Source organism: Schistocerca serialis, chromosome 1 (assembly GCF_023864345.2).
Source record: "Schistocerca serialis cubense isolate TAMUIC-IGC-003099 chromosome 1, iqSchSeri2.2, whole genome shotgun sequence".
Lineage (NCBI taxonomy): Eukaryota > Metazoa > Arthropoda > Insecta > Orthoptera > Acrididae > Schistocerca > Schistocerca serialis.
Window position 1 is genome coordinate 314,928,812 of NC_064638.1, and position 21,193 is coordinate 314,950,004.

Below are 21,193 nucleotides of genomic sequence, written 5' to 3' on the forward strand. Positions count from 1 at the left end.
TCTAAAGTGTTGACCGGTAATTCATGGTCCCAGGTTCAGTTCCCACAAATACCAGCATGTTTTTCATTTTATTCCTCTCAGTGTTAAACTATTAATTATGCAAGTTAAATATTTTGAACAGTTTAGTTTATATACATAAAATTAATGTATTCAATTTAGTTGTGATTAATACTATTATAATTCAAAAGGGCATACATCACCAATTTGGCATAATTTTGCATGAGCTGCCACTGTTATTAAAATATTGAATACAGCCACTTTAGTTAACTGTTAAGAAGAGTATTTTGCAGATGTGGGAAAACCAAGATTACTATCTATGGATAATGGTATTCAGTTTATAAATAATAATTTTAAAGAATATTTATCATGGGAACAAGTAATGCATATTACCATTTCAATATACCATCTTCAGCCTAACCGATCGACAAGGTTGGTGAAGGTGTTCAGCAGACACTGCCAAACATATCGTTCAAATAGATGTACTACATGGGCTCAAATGATTCAATTTCCAAATTATTTAAAATGAGTTGCCTCACACCTTTGTATAACGATCTTTCACTAGTGTAGATATTAAATAGAATTTTTTTTTTTGAGAACTATTGTTAGAATTATTTAAATAACGAGAAGGTGCAATCCAACATAAAGACAATGTACATGAGTGAGTGAAAAAGGAAATAGAGAAAAGTGCTCAAATTACAGTAAAGGAATATAATTGTCAAGAGTAACACCAAATTACAAGTAGATGACATGGTGCTAATTAAGGCTTTTCATCAGATTTATAATGTAAAGAAAGAAGTTAGCAAGTTTTTTCAGAGATATGAAGGTGGCTAGTAGGGCTTCTTGTAGTCCTTCACATGGCCAGGAAAAAAGGAGTATATAAAATCGTCATAAAAACTTAACAGACAGACTCAGGGGAGTTCATGGTCTGTATGAACTACACAGAATGACGTATCCTATGAATTATACACTGTGATGCCCGCAAGGATCCCATTTGTCCACTATAATTTTGCGATTTAGATTGCCATACAGCTGTCTCTTCCTGTCTTACTAACCTTCTTTAAATTCCATTACTTGCACAACTGTATCAGTAACAATCAGATAATAAAATATTAGCTACCATTCCATAACAGCTTAGCTGGTGATGTACTATCTCAGATGTATTTTTCACATCTGTGCATACAAGTAAAACAGAACAGATAGCAATGATGGCATGGCCATATTCATTGTTTGTAAAGTTATCCAGAAACTATACTTTTTCTTTCATAGTCAACAAAGATGAGAGACCATATCGCCACAACATTTTTTCCAATAAAAGTAATATGCTATTGTCTATGTATCTGAACTTATAGTTTAAGTACCATGATTAAGGTAAGCCTTGTAATTTGGTGTTGCTCTTGACAATTATATACCTTTACTCTTCTAGTATTTCCTGCAGACAAAACATACAAATAAAGTATAGTAAATAGCAAGAAATTATATATGTCTTTGATATATGAAGCACTTTCACATTTTTCAGAGAAACATTTTGTGTCTCCCTAGTCCAAGTTTTATTAACTTCACATACAGGCTGAATATTAGCATTAATAATTATTTGGATTACTATACATATTTATATTACAATGTCTCTACAAGACCATAACTGCTTGTCTCCTGTTGCCCCCACACCCTACATCCATTTCCACATCCCCTCTCACTCCCCATCTCCTTCTCTCCCTCCCCTTCTTCCTCATCTCTTAGTCCATCCCCTCCTTCACTCCTCTCTTCCTATGCATCCACTACTGCTTCTCTTTCTCTGTCCTTCCCTTCTCTATCCATCTCAACCATTCCCCTAGCTGTGCCCATTCATTCGTGCAGCCCCTGCAATATAGGTCGATAAAGCATGATGATACTATTCCAGCATGATATGCCAATCGTGCAGGGCTGCCTACACATTGAGGGCTAGAAAACAATTTCTTGCCCATAACATGTAGGCTTTCCTGCAAAGCTGACCAATGAGGCAAGCTGATACTGTTCTCACCCAACATGCATGTCATGCAGGCAGCAAATATGGCAAGCACTGAGGAAACGCCTTTGCATATATCTGTGCTCCTATTGAAGCTAGAAGGTTATAAACTGCACAGGGTGATATTTGTGAACTTTTCTGTTTGTGTGCAAGATTTGACTGAAATTAATCCAAGAGTCTGGGAGACGATCACATACATACTTACATATACATGCTTATAAACTGCTCTACATATACAGTATAACCTCATTAACATGAATACGAAGGGACCGAAAAATCAAGAGTTCATGTTAAAAATATTCATGTTAAATGAAAAACACAGATTGTAATATTTATACATGTACAGTAATGAGTAATACACCTCAGTATCAATTACTTTACATTACTGTGTACTTATAACACTATAAAGTGGCTGTAGGAGTACAAGTACTCACAAATTACATTTTTTTTTCTTGCATTGTTAGCTGCAACAGGCAGAAGATGTGCTTTGTTGGTGCTGCACATTTTAGAGATTTTGATCGAGATAAATTTACGTTGCAGTGTTCTTCTTTGGTAAGCCAATGTAGATGTGTGAACAGAATCAGCTAAGTGAAAAATCCATGGAATACTCACGTTTATTTATATATAAAAGCTGACTTAGAAATTTTCTCATGTGTGAAACCACTTGTACAAGATTGTGTGTCAATTTAAAGTTCTATATTTGCATATTTTACTGTTCGTGTTGCTTCTTCTGCATAATATTTCATTGATTGTGGCAATAACCGTTTGTACTGTGATATATTGTGAAACTGTGAACATTTGTGAGTGTCACAATAAACTAGTATTGTTACTGTCAATTGTAGGCTTAACCTTTAACTAACATGATGTGGTCTATTTGACCGCATGATTTCGTCAACAGTTGCAATTTAGCCAGTTCCCTACCCATCACTGCGGCCATGGGCCCGCTAGCTTTGAGTTTAGTTGCGAATGGACCAGCAACGCATGTGGTGTTATTTCAGAGCTTCTACAATGAGAGTGATGTCCTTTTGAAAATCTCTCATGGTCATTTTGACCACACTATGTTGTTTGTTTGATTTTTTCTACAACACTTTCCTCACATATTCTCGATATTTTCCATTTCATGGCCATTGAAATATAATGGAAGTTAGTAATTCTACAGGTAAAGGATCTGATGCAAGTAGCAGACAATGTGTGAACACTTCAGACCAAAACTTTGAGGTAACTGTGAGCAGATGGTTGGAGGAATTGGATGATAGTGACTGTAACGATAATCCTGAAGAAACTGAACCCATTGTGAGTGAGCATGACACTTCGTCATAACAAAGTGCAACAGAATAGTCCTCTGATGAAAGTAGTGATCCATCTGATGAGCAACAAAGAAGCAATTACTTCTATGGTAAGAATCAGTATAAATGGGCCAAAGCACCTCCGATCCGAGCTGTTAGAACTCCGCGCCATAACATCATCATGAAATTTCCATCCACCACATTGACTACAGCAGATCCAAAAGACCCATTTTCATTATGGCATCTCTATTTTGAAGATGAAGTTCTCGATCACACCTTACTATGAACAAATGCTAAAATAGACTGTGTCAGGCAGAAGTACTCTGACAAAAGCAACGCTGAACTTCAGAACCTGGATTTGGATGAACTTTTGGCTTTTTTAGGACTTATGATATATTCTTCTGCCTTCAAATCCAACCACAAAAATGTAAATTATATATTTGCAACTGATGGTTCAGGTCGGGTAATTTTCAAATGTGTCATGTCTAGGAACCGTTTCCTAATGGTGTTGAACTGCTTACAGTCTGATGACTTTTGAACTAGAAAAGAGAGTCTCAAAGTTGACAAAATGGCAGCAGCATCTTTTCTCTTTGGAAAAATTGTGGAAAATTCCCAAAAATATTTCAGTTTAGGCACATGTGCTACTGTAGGTGAGCAACTAGTTTCCTTCCATGGTAAATGCTCATTTATGGTCTACATGCCAAAGAAGCCTGGTAAATATGATTTAAAAATAATGTCCTTGTGTGATGCAAGGATCTGTTACTTTTATAATGGGTACATTACAGTGGAAAAGGCTCTGATGGTGATACTTTGCCGGACAATGATAAGAAACTGATTATATCAACGCAGTCTCTGTTGCAATTGTGTAAACCAATCTATGGCAGTAACCGCAACATGACTGCTGACAATTGGTTCAGTTCAATATAGGCTGTGGAAGAATTAAGGAAAAGATGATTGACTTTTGTTGGAACTCTAAAAAAGAGTGAGATTCCACGAGCCTTCCAACCAAACAAGCAAAGGCCAGTTGGTTCGTCTCTGTACGATTTTACACAAGGCACCACTTTGTTAAATGTGCCAAAGACAAACAAAGCTGTTCTTCTTGTCTCTTCCATGCATCGTAGCCTTGCTGAGGATTTGACTTCTCAGAAACCAGAAATAATATCATACCACAACGCCACTAAAGGAGGTGTCGGTGAACTGGACAAAAAGTGCTCCATATACTCCAGCAGTCAAAGAACTCGACATTGGCCAATGTGTTTATTCTACCGTTTATTGTACATCAGCACAATAAATGCATATGTTCTTAAGAAGAGTGGATCAGATGAAGCTCTTGTCTACAGATGTATCTTCCTGAAAGAGCTGCCCTTTAGTCTTGTGCTGAAACATGTGCCAAAGCGAGCTCAGAACCCATGACTTCTGTAGGAGTTATGACTAATGACTCATCAGATTTTAGGCCCCGATGCTCCAACAGAAGAAGCAGTGGAAGCAGAATTAGGTCCTAGGAATAGCAAAATGTGCAGAATCTGCCCAGCCAACAAGAAAAGGAAGACTTCACATGTTTGGTACATCTGCAAGAGACCAATATGCATGCAGTGCTGTTCCCAGGTCTGCAATCACTGTTGTGAAAAATCATGATTTGGAGAGCTCTGGGTTTTCATGATGTATTTTTTCAGGTAAAAACGTTACATTTTTTGTTCCCTTAGTTCTTCAAGAAGAAATTCAAAATCTATCAAAGCATTAATTTTGTTATTAGCTTATGAAAAACATATAAATGTATTAGTTTATGAGGTTTGTAGTAAAAAAATCTGAATGCTAGTTTATCAGTAATTATTTACTGTTAATGTTTTGTATTTTCATGTTTATTTACATTGTATTAAAGACTCTGCATATGCAGAACAGAGAATTTCAAAGGGATTCAAATTGTTAATATTACATCATCATCATCAGTTATCTGCTATATTAGCAGGTCCTTTGCCTCTCCATTTTCTGCGATCCATTTGCTTCCTTCTTAAGGCTTCTGTATGTTGTACCGTCCATCATGTCATCCAGTATCTGGAATCTCTTCCTTCCTTGCTTCCTTCCCTACTACATAACCTTCTAAAACTGTTTTTATCAGTCCGTCATTCTTTCTTAATATATGCCCAATCCAATTTCTTTTTCTTCTCTTTATTATATCTAGTAACTGTCTTTTCTCTCCCACTCTTCTCAGTACCTCTTCATTTTTTACTCTGTCCATCCAGCTTTTTCTTTCCATCTTCCGCCATGTCCAGATCTCAAAAGCCTCCAGCCTTTCTCTGTCTTTTTTCCTCATGGTCCACGTTTCAGCACCATATAGAAGAACACTCCATACAAGACATTTTATGAGTCTCTTTCTGAGTTCTCTGACCAGACCGCTGCAGAAGATTATCCTTTTCTTATAAAATGCCTCTTTTGCCATTGCTATCCTTGTTTTAATTTCTGTGGTGCACTTCCAGTTGGTGTCTATCCTGCTTCCAAGATACTAAAAATTTTGCACCTGTGCTAGTATTTCTCCATTCAGCATAATTTTTATTTCCTTATTTCCTCCTATTGCCAATACTTTTGTTTTATTTGTGCTAATTTTCATTCCATATTTTTTTTCCATTAGTTGAAATGGTGTCCACCAAATCCTGTAATTCTTTTTCCCCTGTGGCTAGAAGGACCATGTCATCAGCAAATCTCAAACACCCTACTCTTCTTCCTCCAAATTCTATTCCTTTGTCATCTAATGAGCATTGGTCAATCATATTTTCCAAGTACAGGGTGAAAAGAGTAGGTGATATACAGCATTCTTGTCTTACTGCTTTTCCTAGTCTGATCCAGTTTGTACTTTCTCCTCTCACTTTAACTGAAACTTTTTGATTAAGATATAATGAGTTTACAAGTCTTCTGGTTTTCCAGTCCACTCTCTTTTCCCTCATTATAGTCGCCAGCTTGTCCCAAACCACACTGTCAAATGGCTGTTCTAGATCGATGAAGCACATATATAGGTGTCTTCCTTTTTCAATAAACCTTTCTCCCAAGATTCGTAGGAGCCCTATTGTATCTCTGGTGCCCGTATTCCATCTAAAGCCAAACTGCTCCTCGCCAAGATTCTCCTCCATTACTTTTTCAAGTCTTTTATTAATTATTCTTAACATCACTGTGGCTGCATGTGAAATGAGGCTGATTGTCCCGTGCTCGCTGCATTTCTTGGTTCCTTGTTTTTTCGGTAATGGAATCATTACTGTTGTCAGAAAGTCCTCAGGCCATTCACCACTGTCATATATTTTATTACATAACCTCAATATTTCTCTTATTCCATCATGGTTCAAGAATTTTAGTATTTCTCCCGGTATTGTATCTGTACCTACCGCTTTGCCATTTTTCATTGCAGCTATGGCAGACTTTACTTCTTCCATTATGATGGTCGGTCCTTTCTCGTCATCACTTACACTGTTGTGTGATTCAAGTTCCAGAGTTTCTGGTTTGCTATTTGTGTCATACAGCTCTTTTATATATTCTTCCCATCTCTGGAGGACTTCGTCATGATCTTTGTACACTACCTCTTCATCTTTACTCAAAATTTCCATAGTAGCACTTCCTGCTCTGTTTTGTTCCCATGTCATGGTCTTTACTCTGTTGTATAGTAAGTCATATCTTCCCTTCCTGTCCAGTTCTTCAATTTTATCACATTCCTCTTTTAGTCATTTTTTCCTAGCCTGCTCTGTTTCTCTTTGCAGTTCATTATTTCACCTTCGGTATATCTTTCTTGCATCTTCAGTGTTCTTGTTTTTCAATTTTCTTCTCTCCTCCATCTTGGAATGCAGTCTCCATTTTATGCACAAAAAATGGCTTCCTCTCATGTTAAATCAGTGTCCGGAGGTAAAATAGTACCCCATTCGGATCTCCGGTGTGGGAGGGGGGGGGGGGGGGGGGGGGACAACTTGAAAGGAGGCAAAAAATCAAAACGAGAATTGGTACCTGGAATGTCAGAACTCTGCTACAAGCAGGAAAACTAGAAAACCTTAAAAGAGAGATGGAAAAGAATCATATGAACCTCGTAGGGGTTGCTGAGGTAAGATGGAATGGACATGGAGAGTTGTTGTCAGATGAATATGTATTCTACTACTCAGGAGGAGAAGTAAAAGGTATTAATGGAGTAGGAATGATTATGACAAAGGAATTGGCTAAATGTGTGGAATATGTAGACTGTGCAAGGCTGTAAGGCTGAAAGGAGCACAAAAAGATTTACTGATTGTCCAGGTGTATATACCAACTTCAGAACATGATGACCAAATTGTAGAGGAAACGTGCAACGTAATAGAGAGAATAATGGACGAAAATAAAAAATGCTGCAAAATAGTAATGGGAGACTGGAACGCCATTCTGGGAGAAGGGAAAGAGGGAAACATAGTAGGCAGTCATGGTCTTGGAAAGAGAAATGACAGAGATGAATGGTTAATTGACTTCTGCAGAGATAGGCAGCTGATAGCGGCAAACACATGGTTCAAGAACCACAAGAGGAGGCTCTACACTTGGAAATCACCAGGGGATAAATACAGAAACCAAATCGATTTTATACTGGTAGAAGAAAGATACAGGAATGGAATCAAGAAGGTGCACACATTACCAGGTGCAGATATTAATAGTGACCACAACTTACTTATGGCAGATATAGAAATAAGAATGAAAAAACTGAAGAAGGCGACCGTGGTGAAGAAGTGGGATTTAGAGAAGATAAGATCCAACAAAGAACAAATTACAGAAATGCTGTCTCGGGAGTTTCTAAACACATTACGAGACAAAGAAGCACCTGATAATGCCAGGAAGCACCTGATAATGCCAGCGAGTACTGGAATATGCTGAAAGAAGGAATCATTAAAGCAGGACAGCAAAATATAGGATATGTAAAAGGGAAAAGGTCAAAAAAACCATGGGTCACACAAGAAATGATTTCCAAGATGGAGGTTAATATTACACCCACCCATAATTAAGAGGGCAGATTGACCATGGCGTTAGTGTCCCATGTTTGCCACTACAGTAGTTAAAAGTTAAACTAAATTGTACTCTTTTAAAATTTTTAAGGACAATAGGTCTATCCTCATTCAAAACAGTCTTTCTCTAATTTCATTGTACAATTACATGAGAAATACGTTAGTTTCAGAATTTTCGAATGCTCACAAAACTTTATTTTCATACATTAGTGATACAAGTGTTTTGGCTACGAAATTTAATTCATAGGAAATCAATGTTTGTGGTTCACAGATCAGTCAGAATATAGCTCACCCCTGAATTTTATAGTATATCATGCAAATAAACTTGCATTTTTGAGTATTTTCGGATGCTACCATTGCCCTTTGCACAATCTATGAGCAACTTGCAATAAATCGGTGTTTGTGATTTAGTTACTGTAGCAGATTTATCGGTGTTTGTGATTTAGTTACTGTAGCAGGTTTTCTAATTAACATTTTGTGTTGCATCTAGTATTCCCTTAAAGAGGAGTAGCCCTTTATATTACCTGCACTTATTGTAAATTGTTTGCCAATAACTATAACTAACATCAAAACGTTTTAGGAAACTAGTAATTTTTACCAAAGGTTTTTGTGCTGCCGTAATAGAAATCTCGTTTAGTGTGTCTGCTTTAATTGTAATAGGGAATTAACAACTTTTTAGCTCAACAGATTAAAAAAAATTCAGCAGGGTTAATTTAAAGTCCTTTGTCCACTGCTTTGTAATACATTGCACCAGCCAAAATGCAGCCCCACTGTGAATGCTGGTCTCAAACATGGGCTCAGTTGGTTGACATTTGTAAGCAGCTGGAAAACGCCCTGACTACTGTCAAATGATTGACAGCTGCTGTGAATTGGTGTGTTGGAAGAGTTCCCGAGAGTTGTGTATCTGTGATACCTATATGATTGATTGATTTTATTTTGTATTCCATAGGTCCAACTGTGTTGGGTTCACAAGGTACCTCAAGTACTATTCTCTCCTCTGGATCCTGTCTCCTCTGAAGAAAGTACAGGCTCAGTCTTTACTCATCCACTTGATTGCAAGTGACATGTCAGTGATAGGTCTGGGCATCTGGTACAGGGTGGATGGGGACCAGGAGGACTCGGAGTGTTGTATTGATCCTCCTAACCAACACATTTGAGGTGCTGTCTTTCACTGAAACTGAACCAGTGAGACTCACTTCAGCAGTTTTGGGGAAACCTGTTTTGTCCAGTGTCAGCAGAAGACAAAGGTGTTTATTAATAGTCAGCAGTTCAAAAGTATGGTGAAAGGTGGTACACGTCTGGGAAATGGCAGCAAGGGATAGGAAAGGACACCAGTATGTATGCCTGGGGGCCTCATTCAGCATGCAGAAAAGGCTATTCCGGCAGCCATTGAGGGAACAGGGTGGAGCCAACTGCAGGTTGTGATGCATGTTGGAACAAATGGTGCCTGTCATCTGGACTCCGAAGTCATTCTTGCATCATTGCAGCGATTGACAGAGAAGGTTGAGAAGACTAGCCTTGTGTGTGGAGTTTCAACAAAGCTCACAATTTGCAGCATTGCCCCGGAACTGATCTTGGCCCTTTGGTTCTGAGTCGAATAGAAGGACTGAACCAGAGACTTCAGAAGTTCTGTGACAAGCTAGGCTGCGACTTCCTGGACTTGCGCTGTAGGGTCCCCCTAAATGGGTCAGGTGTGTGCCACACACCAGAGCCTGCTACTCAGGTAGTTGACTGTGTGTGGGGTGCATACAAGGGTTTTTTAGATTAGTTGACTCTCCATCCAATCCAGATAACAGTCGCTGTAGAAAACCCTGAAGTATCAGTACAAAATCAAAAGAAATGCATCCTGCAGGTGAGAGTATTGAAATCCTAATGGTAAACTGCCACGCATTCACAACAAATTGCCAGAGTTTGAAGCACTCATGAAATCAGTGAAGCTCACATAATCATAAGTACAGAAAGTTGGTTGAAACCTGAAATTGATAGCAGTGAGATTTTTAGACAACATTTAAGTGTGTTTTGAAACAATAGGCAAATGGAAAATGGAGATGGTGATTTGTCACAGCAAAATCCACCAAGATAGAAATTTAAGCCGTGTGTAAGATTATTTATGCAAGAGTCAGTAGCAGGGGTGGGCATAAAATAATAAGGGAATTCTTATATTGCCCATCAGTCTCATCTCCTGATGCAACCAAAAACTTTAGAGAAAACCTGAGTTCACTCGTACATAAGTTCCCCAATCATACTGTAATCATTGATGAAGACTTTAATCATCCAACACTTAATTGGGAAAATTACAATTTTGTTAGTGGTGTGTATGATAAGACATTCTGTGAAACTTTAATAAAGGTCTTCTCTGAAAACTACCTAGAACAAATAGGAACTCCACTCATGATACAAATATTTTGGATCTAATGGCAACAAATTGGCCTTAACTCTTTGAGGATGTCCACACTGAAACTGGTATCAGTGACCATGATGCAGTTGTGGCAGCAGTGACTACCAAAGTGCGAAGGATAATTCAAACAAGCAGAAAGATATATATATTCAGTAAATATATCTAAAAACAAAGGTGATGTGACTTACCAAACGAAAGCGCTGGCAGGTCGATAGACACACAAACAAACACAAACATACACACAAAATTCAAGCTTTTGCAACCAACGGTTGCTTCATCAGGAAAGAGGGAAGGAGAGGGAAAGACGAAAGGATGTGGGTTTTAAGGGAGAGGGTAAGCAGTCATTCCAATCCCGGGAGCGGAAAGACTTACCTCAGGGGGAAAAAAGGACCGGTATACACTTGCACACACACCCATATCCAACCGCACATACATAGACACAAAATGTCTACTTGTGTCTGTGTGTGTGCGGTTGGATATGGGTGTGTGTGCGAGTGTATACCTGTCCTTTTTTCCCCCTAAGGTAAGTCTTTCCGCTCCCGGGATTGGAATGACTCCTTACCCTCTCCCTTAAAACCCACATCCTTTCGTCTTTCCCTCTCCTTCCCTCTTTCCTGATGAAGCAACCGTTGGTTGCAAAAGCTTGAATTTTGTGTGTATGTTTATGTGTCTATCGACCTGCCAGTGCTTTCGTTTGGTAAGTCACATCATCTTTGTTTTTAGATATATTTTTCCCATGTGGAATGTTTCCCTCTATTATATCCATATGTATTCAGTAAACTAGATAAAAAAATCAATACTATCATATCTCAGTGAGAAACTTGAAACTTTCAGCACAGGTCAGGAGCATGTAGAGGAACTCTGGCTCAAGTTAAAAATAATAGTTGATCACACACTGAATAGACATGTATCCAGCAGAACAGTTCATAATTGGAGGAAACCTCCATGGTATGCACTCATGGGAAAGAAACTTCTAAAGAAAAAGAGATTACTGCACAATAGGCGTAGCGCAAAGTGTGGGGCTACAGATAGAGAGATGCTGAATGAAGTGCATGTAGCTGTCAAGTAAGCAATGTGTGATGCCTCCAATGTCAACTGTAGCAGAGTATTTTCAAATGACATTTCCAAAGAAATTCTAGTCATTTGTAAAAGCTGTTAGTGGCACCAAACTTAGTGTCCAGTCCCTAGTGAACAAGACAGGAACTGAAATTGAGGGTAGTAAAACAAAAGCTGAAATGCTTAACTCCATTTTCAAATGTTTCTTTACAACAGAAAACCCAGGAGAATTGCCCCAATTCAATCCTAATACCACTGAATAGATGAATGAAATAAGTATTAGTATCATCAATGTTGAGAAACAGCTGAAATCATTAAAATTGAACTAAGCTCCAAACCACAATGGAATCACTGTCAGGTATTATGCTGAATTTGCGGCTGACCTAGCCTCTCTTCTCGCTATAATCTATCATAAAATCCTCAAACAAACAATGCCCAGTTCTTGGAAAAAGGCACAGATCACATGTGTCTGCAAGAAGGTTAGTAGAAGTGATCCAGAAAACTACCATCCAATATCCTTGTCATCAATTTGTTGTAGAATCTGAGAACATATTCTGAGCTCTAACATAATGAGGTATCTTGAACAGAATGACTTCCTCAATGCCAGCCAGCATGGTTTTTACAAAACATTGATCATGTGAACCCCAACTTGCACTTTTCTCTTAACATCAAGGCAGCCAGGTAAATGCAGTGTGTCTTGGGATATCAAGTGAAATTTGTGATTGGATTGAGAACTTTTTGATAGAGAGAACACGCCATGTTATCTTGGATGGAGAGTCATTGTCAGATGTAGAAGTAACTTCGGGTGTTCCCCAGGGAAGTGTGTTGGTATCCTTTTCCTACAGGAAAAATAATTATCAAAATCCGAACTGTGAAGTCACACAAAATTCTAGTTGGAAAACCAAACTATTTGTTATACTTCTCAATTGGTCACAATTCCACTTTATTTATGAACTGGAAAACAGAATGTTCATGAGAAATTGCTCTGAAAATGATCTGAGTCAACAAAATTGTATACATGCCCTCCAAACTTCAAAAACATTAAAGACAATATCTAACAGAATTTAGAAAAGGTGAGAAAATTATATGAATCACACACAGCACTGTTAATAATTACATGAACACTGGGGGATTCACCATACATCTACCCACTTTCGAGTATAGCCAGCACCTCTCAATACTATAACACATAGCAATATAATATCAATGCTTTTAATACAGTGTAAACATTCGCAATGTGTTTTGACAACTGACATATATGATTTGCGCTCATGGCAGGAAATGCACCAATAGCGAAATAGCAGCTTTTATGTCATTGGTTGGATCCTAGGCAATTATGACAGTTGCCATAATTTACATGTGCAGCCGTATTTCATGACAAAATACTCTTATTAGTCACTATCACATTGCTGCACTCATAACAACACATAAAATCACTTAAAATAATGCTGCTGCCATAATTTTGACATACAAGGAGAAATAGTTCTAATGAGAAGAAGAAGTTTATATTTACTGGTGTTTCAACAATGACTATCATGAAACTATTAGTTCACTAATTGTACTTTTACTTTCAATAGCAGAGAGCAAACATAAACAAGCAAGGAACTTATCTGAATAGAGTCCATAATTCTAGTACTTTTAATAGCGAACAAAAGTTTTTAGATCAGGGGGTAGTGTTCGGTGAAATATCTTAACTTTTTGTTGCGTACGAAGCATTGCACTGGGCAGCACGACATCGGTGAGTTATGATGTTGTTAGCAGGATACAGGCAGTTCTGATTGTTAATCTTCTCCAGTGAAATGCGTACAATGTCTCTGCACAGCTGTATCAGTAACCCAGTGGCAATTAACAAACCACAAGACACTAGTATTTGTGACCATTGTTGACATGTCACCTCTTGTAAAGCACATTACGTAGACATCATTTGTTTACACACTTTGTGCACTGTCTGTGACGCTTTTGTCCATAACTACACAGTTCGTCACATTCATATAGCCATAGCCACAACTACATAGTTCATAGAATTGTCCTTTTACCTAGTGAACACCGTAAACAATGTCCACTCTGTTCTTGCAGTTTAAACTTCTGTAATGTCATTGAAAGTCAGATATACTGCACAGTTCATTAAGGTCTCCACTTTCACGGCTTGATAGAATGAGAAAGACAACAGTTCCACCACCTGAAAATCAATGCTAGCAAAGTTCATTTGCATAAAAGCACTATTTGTGTCAGTCACAACAAAGTCTTGTTAGCAGCAATTTCACAGTCCAATTTACTTGCTCCTAAAGTTCCCAGTGGTAAAGCAAATTGACGTTCACATAGTTCGGTATCACTGTCCATACAATTATGGGTGTTTTTTATAAAAACATAGTATCATTTTCCTGTGCATTCTTCACAGACCCATCATCCACCATACCTTCTACTACACATCCTCTGTTCGACTATCAATATTGCTATCACTGTCCCCTGTCTACAGGTGTTACATTATTATTGTAAATTACATAAATCCTTCTAAATGTTCTTAAATGCATTTTTCACAATTGATAATATACCAAAAAAGAAATTTACAAACTTTTCCACAGTAACAAAGCAAGAAACATATTTATCCATTGGCAAATGAAATAATCACAATTACACCTTTACATTTAAAAACCACAGTAGTATGTTACCTCATCATAATTATGTATGTCGGTGGGAACAAAAGAAAAAAATTAGAAATGAAAGAAAATTATGACAAAAGATTTTATTTGTGTAATTAGCAACGCCTTCACATATGCCCCCCATTTTATCATAGGCTGTTCCCTGGAACCTTTCAAGATAAAGTATCATTGACTTATGTGAGAGCTAGGCAATATCTTGGGTATATACTGATCTAAAGTATTCAAACTTCTATTCACAATTCTTGACATGAATAATTAGATACATCATAGAACAGCACAAATCCAATAATGAAAACGTATTTTACACAATTCTTGCATACTATCGATGTCAATGAAGCAAATCAATTTAACAAATGAATATTTCATATATTAAAGACTAATGTCAAGACGTGTGAGTTACCCCCAAATACAAAAACAAAATTCAGAGATAAACAAATAATTAGAATAAACTGATACAATACTGGTACAGGTTAATCTTGCTAGATCCTTAACTACTGTATACACTACTTATCATCACATGCTCTGAGGTGTCTTTGGAAGAATTTCTGGCACTACGTCACTGAGTTCCAGTTCTAACAGTCACATGTATTTATATGTACTCAGTTAATAGATTTTTACTTAAGAAGTTAAGCCACAGTCTTCTATAACAGCTCACATCTGATTGCTTAAAGCTGATAACTACTTGACTCATGACATCATCAAACATGTCACATTTCCTATCAGTTTACTCTTTTATTACAAAATTACTGTCTGGTTTCAAACAAAAAATTTATATACTGGTATACAAGAAATTATTCTTCAAACGCTTCTCATTTACAGTTCATAATCAAACCTTTACGCCATTCACACAGCAATTTATTTCCTCTGGAAACAGCAAGTGGGCAAATGTATGTATTTAGTTGGAGATTTAAGTATATTTTCTGTTACCCTCTTGGAATTTGTTATTGCTGTGTTCATATCCCATGTTTCCCATTAACTCAATTCCTTCAAGGTCTTATGATGTGTCATACCATACTGATCAACACTTTCCACATTTCTTGCTAATTCCTCAAAACCTTCTCTCTTTAGTGCTCCTCTTTCAACCTTTACTGAACTCTAATCAATTCTTCTGATTAAAAAATGGTAAGGTCCCTAACGGCTTCCATGTATAACATCCTCTAACCTTCCTTTTAATGTGTTTACCCTTTTCTCCATTTTACTTTATAATATAATCCTCTCTAAACTACTGCTCATCTTATTTTACCTCTTTCTTCATTAACAATAATCCTCATCTATCCCTTCTGCACTTCACCATTTCTCTCCATCTCATAATATTCCTATAATTATCACGCATTTCATCTTATACATATTTTTCACTATTACTCTGACCTATTCCTTCTGCACTTCAGTAGTTACCTATTATATTGTCTTTCCATTTCCCATCAAATTTCATGATTTCATCCAGCAAACATTCTTATCCTTTCCTCCACACACATCTGCAACCAAATCCTATCCACAGCTTCACTACTTTGCACCTATGTTGCATCATCAATTTTTCTTATATTCAATCACTATCAATGCACAACAACTAAAACTCAAAATACCTATTATTATTGTTCAAGCTACTTATAAACCAGATTCATTGCCACACTATCATACCATTCTTTGGTTTCGTTAGTACTTTCAACTTTATTACATAAAACTGTTCCCAAAAATTATTTTAATATTGTTGATCTCTCAATGACTCATTCTCTTCATCATCAGGAAAAATGCCACATTCAAGAATACAGTCTTATCAGATAGTACATACTCAGTCCTTGCTCTGGATAGTTCAATAGTTGAAGAATTGTTTTAACAGATATAAACAATAGTAGAAGAGTCAGGAGCAGCACAGAAAACTAAAGAATGAAACAGCACTGCCACAGCTTGGGGAATACCTGCCACTGCACATGTTCACTAAAGAGTGAACCCTCTATGGTTCACTCTTCACACCCAATCATCCCTCTGTATTTCCTCTTGGGTCCCAAATCTCACAAAGAAAATTCATTCCCTTCATTACATCCCCAGTTTTTATCAGTGTTGTTCTTGCCTTATACAGTTTTAAATTGACCACATTCTTAAGAGCAAATTCCTTCTTTGACTTGGGATAAAACAGATAGAATGCATTTGGATCTGGAATACTAGCCACTTCAAAAGGTCTTTTGTACACAGTGAAAAATTTTGATATCTTGCCATTTATCTCCTTGGATTTCTGGTAGGCCTTAACCAACACCAGGTCTCCTACTTTAATATCTACCCACCTTATCCTCTTGTCGTGCCTTTTCTTCCTCTCCTCTAACTTCTTTTCCACTAATCCTCTCATTACTTTCTTTTTCTCATCCTAAATTAATTCTTCCATGTAAGGAAAAGACAGTCTCTCCTGTATGAAACTTAAAGACCTCTCTCCCTTCATAATCTCATAAGGAGTAAACCCTGTTACATCATGACTCACAGTATTCATCACATCCTCAATATTTTCTATGATGTCTCCCCATGATTTATGCTTGTTCCTACAATACATGTGGCACTATCTTCCAATTTCCCTCATATAACGTTCCACAGGATTTCCTGCTGGATGATAAGTTAATGTATGTATTACAGTTATTCCATGACTACCAAGTCCTCCTTTTACTTCTTACCAGTAGTCTGTGACCCAGGAAGGGCTCTCAACAAGGGAAGTGTCCAGGCATCTTGGAGTGAACCAAAGTGATGTTTGGACATGGAGGAGATACAGAGAGACAGGAACTGTCGATGACATGCCTTGCTCAGGCCACCCAAGGGCTATTAATGCAGTGGATGACAGCTACCTACAGATTATGGCTCGGAGGAACCCTGACAGCAATGCCACCATGTTCAATAATGCTTTCTGTGCAGCCACAGGATGTCATGTTACGACTCAAACTGTGCGCAATATGCTGCATGATGCGCAACTTCACTCCCGACGTCCATGGCAAGGTCCATCTTTGCAACCACGACACCATGCAGCGTGGTACAGATGGGCCCAACAACATGCTGAATGGACTGCTCAGGATTGGCAACACATTCTCTTCACCGATGAGTGTCCCCTATGCCTTCAAACAGACAATCGTCTGAGATGTGTTTGGAGGCAACCCGGTCAAGCTGAATGCCTTAGACACACTGTCCTGCGAATGCAGCAAGGTGGAGGTTTCCTGATGTTTTGGGGGGCCATTTTGTGGGGTCAACATATGCCATTGGTTGTCATGGAAGGTGCCGTAATGGCTGTACGACGTGAATGCCATCCTCTGGCCGATAGTGGAAACATAACGGCAGCATATTGGCAAGGCATTCACATTGATGGACGACAATTTAAGCCCCCATCATGCACATCTTGTGAATGACTTCCTTCCTGATAACAACATCGCTCAACTAGGGTGGCCAGCATGTTCTCCAGACATGAACCCCATAGGACATGCCTGTTATAGATTGAAAAGGGCTGTTTACGGAGAACATGACTCATCAACCACTCTGAGGAATCTATGCTGAATCGCCATTGAGAAGTGGGATAATCTGGACCAATAGTGCCTTGATGAACTTGTGGATAGTATGCCACAATGAATACAGGCATGCATCAATGCAAGAGGACGTGCTACTGGGTATTAGAGTTACCGGTGTGTACAGAAATCTGGACCACCACCTCTGAAGGTCTTGCTGTATGGTGGTACAACATGCAATGTGTGGTTTTGATTAGCAATAAGAAAGGGGGAAATAATTTTTATGTTTATCTCTATTCCACTTTTCTGTACAGGTTCTGGAACTCTTAGAACCGAGGTGATGCAAAACTTTTTTGATGTGTTTAGAAGAAAGAGGTTTCTGTGCAATTCGGAAAGAGTTGGGAAAGGTGGAAAATTCAGAATTAGGTTGTGGAGATTGGGAACATAGCAATATTGAGGAAGAATTATTGCATGAGGAATTAATGATATTAAAGCTGGGCAACCTTTTATAAAAATTACAGTCTATGGTAGGGAAGAGAAAGCTCTTTTAGACACTGGTAGTGACATTAGTGTAGTAGCTGAAGAATTTTACTATTGTATAATGGATGATAATGAGGTAATGGATGTGCCAGTATTAGGACTGAAAATAATTGCTGCTACTGGTAAACTGAGTAAAGTTGTTAAACATCACATTATTTTATAATTTCAACTTGGGGGCATAAGTTTAGTACACAATTTTTTTGTGGTACCTGCCTTGAGTGTTAATATAATCCTGCACAAAGATTGGTTAATGGATTGCAAAGCAGAGATTAACTATGATGATAGTTGCATCAGTTTTGAGAGTGAAGGATCAGAAACAAAGGTGAATTTTGATGGTATGTTAATAGATGAAAATAATCTAGTAGGTGAGATGAAGGTGAGAATGATGCCAATAGGGTTGATGTTGGGGATTTAGAATTGAACTTAGATTATGGCAATAGTGAAGATGAAAAGAGAATAATTGAAGAATTGAAGGTCCAAATGGACAAAGAAGAGGAGTTAAGTGAACACCAGAAAGAGGAGTTAAGGGAAGTTTTGTGGATAAATAGAGAAGTATTTTCAGATAATCCAGGTAAAGCTAAGAATTCTGAGTGCAAATTAGATGTGAAACCACATGAGCCTTTTGCAAGAAAACCTTTTTCTATACCATTTGCATTGAGGGAAGCAGTGTATAAGCAAATTGAGAGGATGGTAGAGTGTCACATCATAGAGAGGAGTAAGAGTGAATATAGTAGCTCACTGGTAGTAGTGGGTAAAAAGGATGGCAGTGTGAGGGTGGTCATAGATGCTAGAATGTTGAATACTATACTGTGCAGAGAAACTGATTGCCCAGAGAATATGGACAGAATATTGCAAAAATATTATAATATGAAGTATATGACAAACCTGGATCTGACAGTGGGTACTGGCAAATTCCACTTGCAAAGGAGTATAGGCAATATACTGCATTCTTGGTGAATGGAAAGTGTTACCAGTATACTGTGGTTCCTTTTGGTTTGAACATTAGTGTGTCAGTGTTCATACGAGCTCTCACCCAAGTCTTAGGACAGGAGTAGAGTTTCAAAATAACAGTGTGGGTGTGGATGACCTCTTAGTTGCCACAGAAACTTGGGAAGAGCACTGCAACTTGTTGATTGAGGTACTTGTATTTCAGGCAATGAGAAAAGGGGGCATGATACTGAGACTTAAGAAATGTCAGTTCATAAGAAAAGAGACCCTTGGAGAAAAGAGAGCCACTTGTATGAATATCAAGAGCTCAGATGGAAACCCAGTTCTAAGCAAAGAAGGGAAAGCATAAAGGTGGAAGGAGTATATAGAGGGTCTATACAAGGGCAATGTACTTGAGGACAATATTATGGAAATGGAAGAGGATGTAGATGAAGATGAAATGGGAGATATGATGCTGTGTGAAGAGCTTGACAGAGCACTGAAAGACCTGAGTCGAAACAAGGCCCCGGGAGTAGACAACATTCCATTGGAATTATTGACGGCCTTGGGAGAGCCAGTCCTGACAAAACTCTACCATCTGGTGAGCAAGATGTATGAGACAAGCGAAATACCCTCTTCAAGAAGAATATAATAATTCCAATACCAAAGAAAGCAGATGTTGAGAGATGTGAAAATTACTGAACTATCAGTTTAATAAGTCACAGCTGTAAAATACTAATGTGAATTCTTTACAGACAAGTGGAAAAACTGGTAGAAGCCGACCTCGGAGAAGAACAGTTTGGATTCCATAGAAATGTTGGAACACGAGAGTCAATACTGACCCTATGACATATCTTACAAAATATATTAAGGAAAGGCAAACCTACGTTTCTTGCATTTGTAGGCTTAGAAAAAGCTTTTGACAATGTTGACTGGAATACTCTCTTTCACATTCTGAAGGTGGCAGGGGTAAAATACAGGGAGCAAAAGGCCATTTAAAATTTGTACAGAGATCCGATGGCAGTTATAAGAGTTGAGGGGCATGAAAGGGTAGCAGCGGTTGGGAAGGGAGTGAGACAGGCTCGTAGCCTCTCCCCGATGTTGTTCAATCTGTAGATTGAGCAAGCAGTAAAGGAAACAAAAGAAAAATTCAGAGCAGGTATTAAAATCCATGGAGAAGAAATAAAAACTTTGAGGTTCGCCGATGACATTGTAATTCTGTCAGAGACAGCAAAGGGCTTGGAAGAGCAGCTGAATGGAATGGACAGTGTCTTGAAAGGAAGATATAAGATGAACATCAACAAAAGTAAAACGAGGATAATGGAATGTAGTCGAATTAAGTTGGGTGATGCTGAGGGAATCAGATTAGGAAATGAGACATTTAACGTAGTAAAGGAGTTTTGCTATTTGGGGAGCAAAATAACTGATGATGGTCGAAGTAGAGAGGATATAAAATGTAGACTGGCAATGGCAAAGAAAGCATTTCTGAAGAAGAGAAATTTGTTAATATCGAGTATAGATTTAAGTGTCAGGAAGTCGTTTCTGAAAGTATTTGTAAGGAAGTGAAACGTGGACGATAAATAGTTTGGACAAGAATAGAACAAAAGCTTTCGAAATGTGGTGCTACAGAAGAATGTTGATAATTAGATGGGTAGATCACGTAACTAATGAGGAGGTACTGAATAGAATTGGGGTGAAGAGGAGTCTGAGGCACAACTTGACAAGAAGAAGGGACCAGTTGGTAGGACATGTTCTGAGGCATCAAGGGATCACAAATTTAGCAATGGAGGGCAGCGTGGAGGGTAACAATCGTAGAGGGAGACCAAGAGATGAATACACTAAGCAGATTCAGAAGGATGT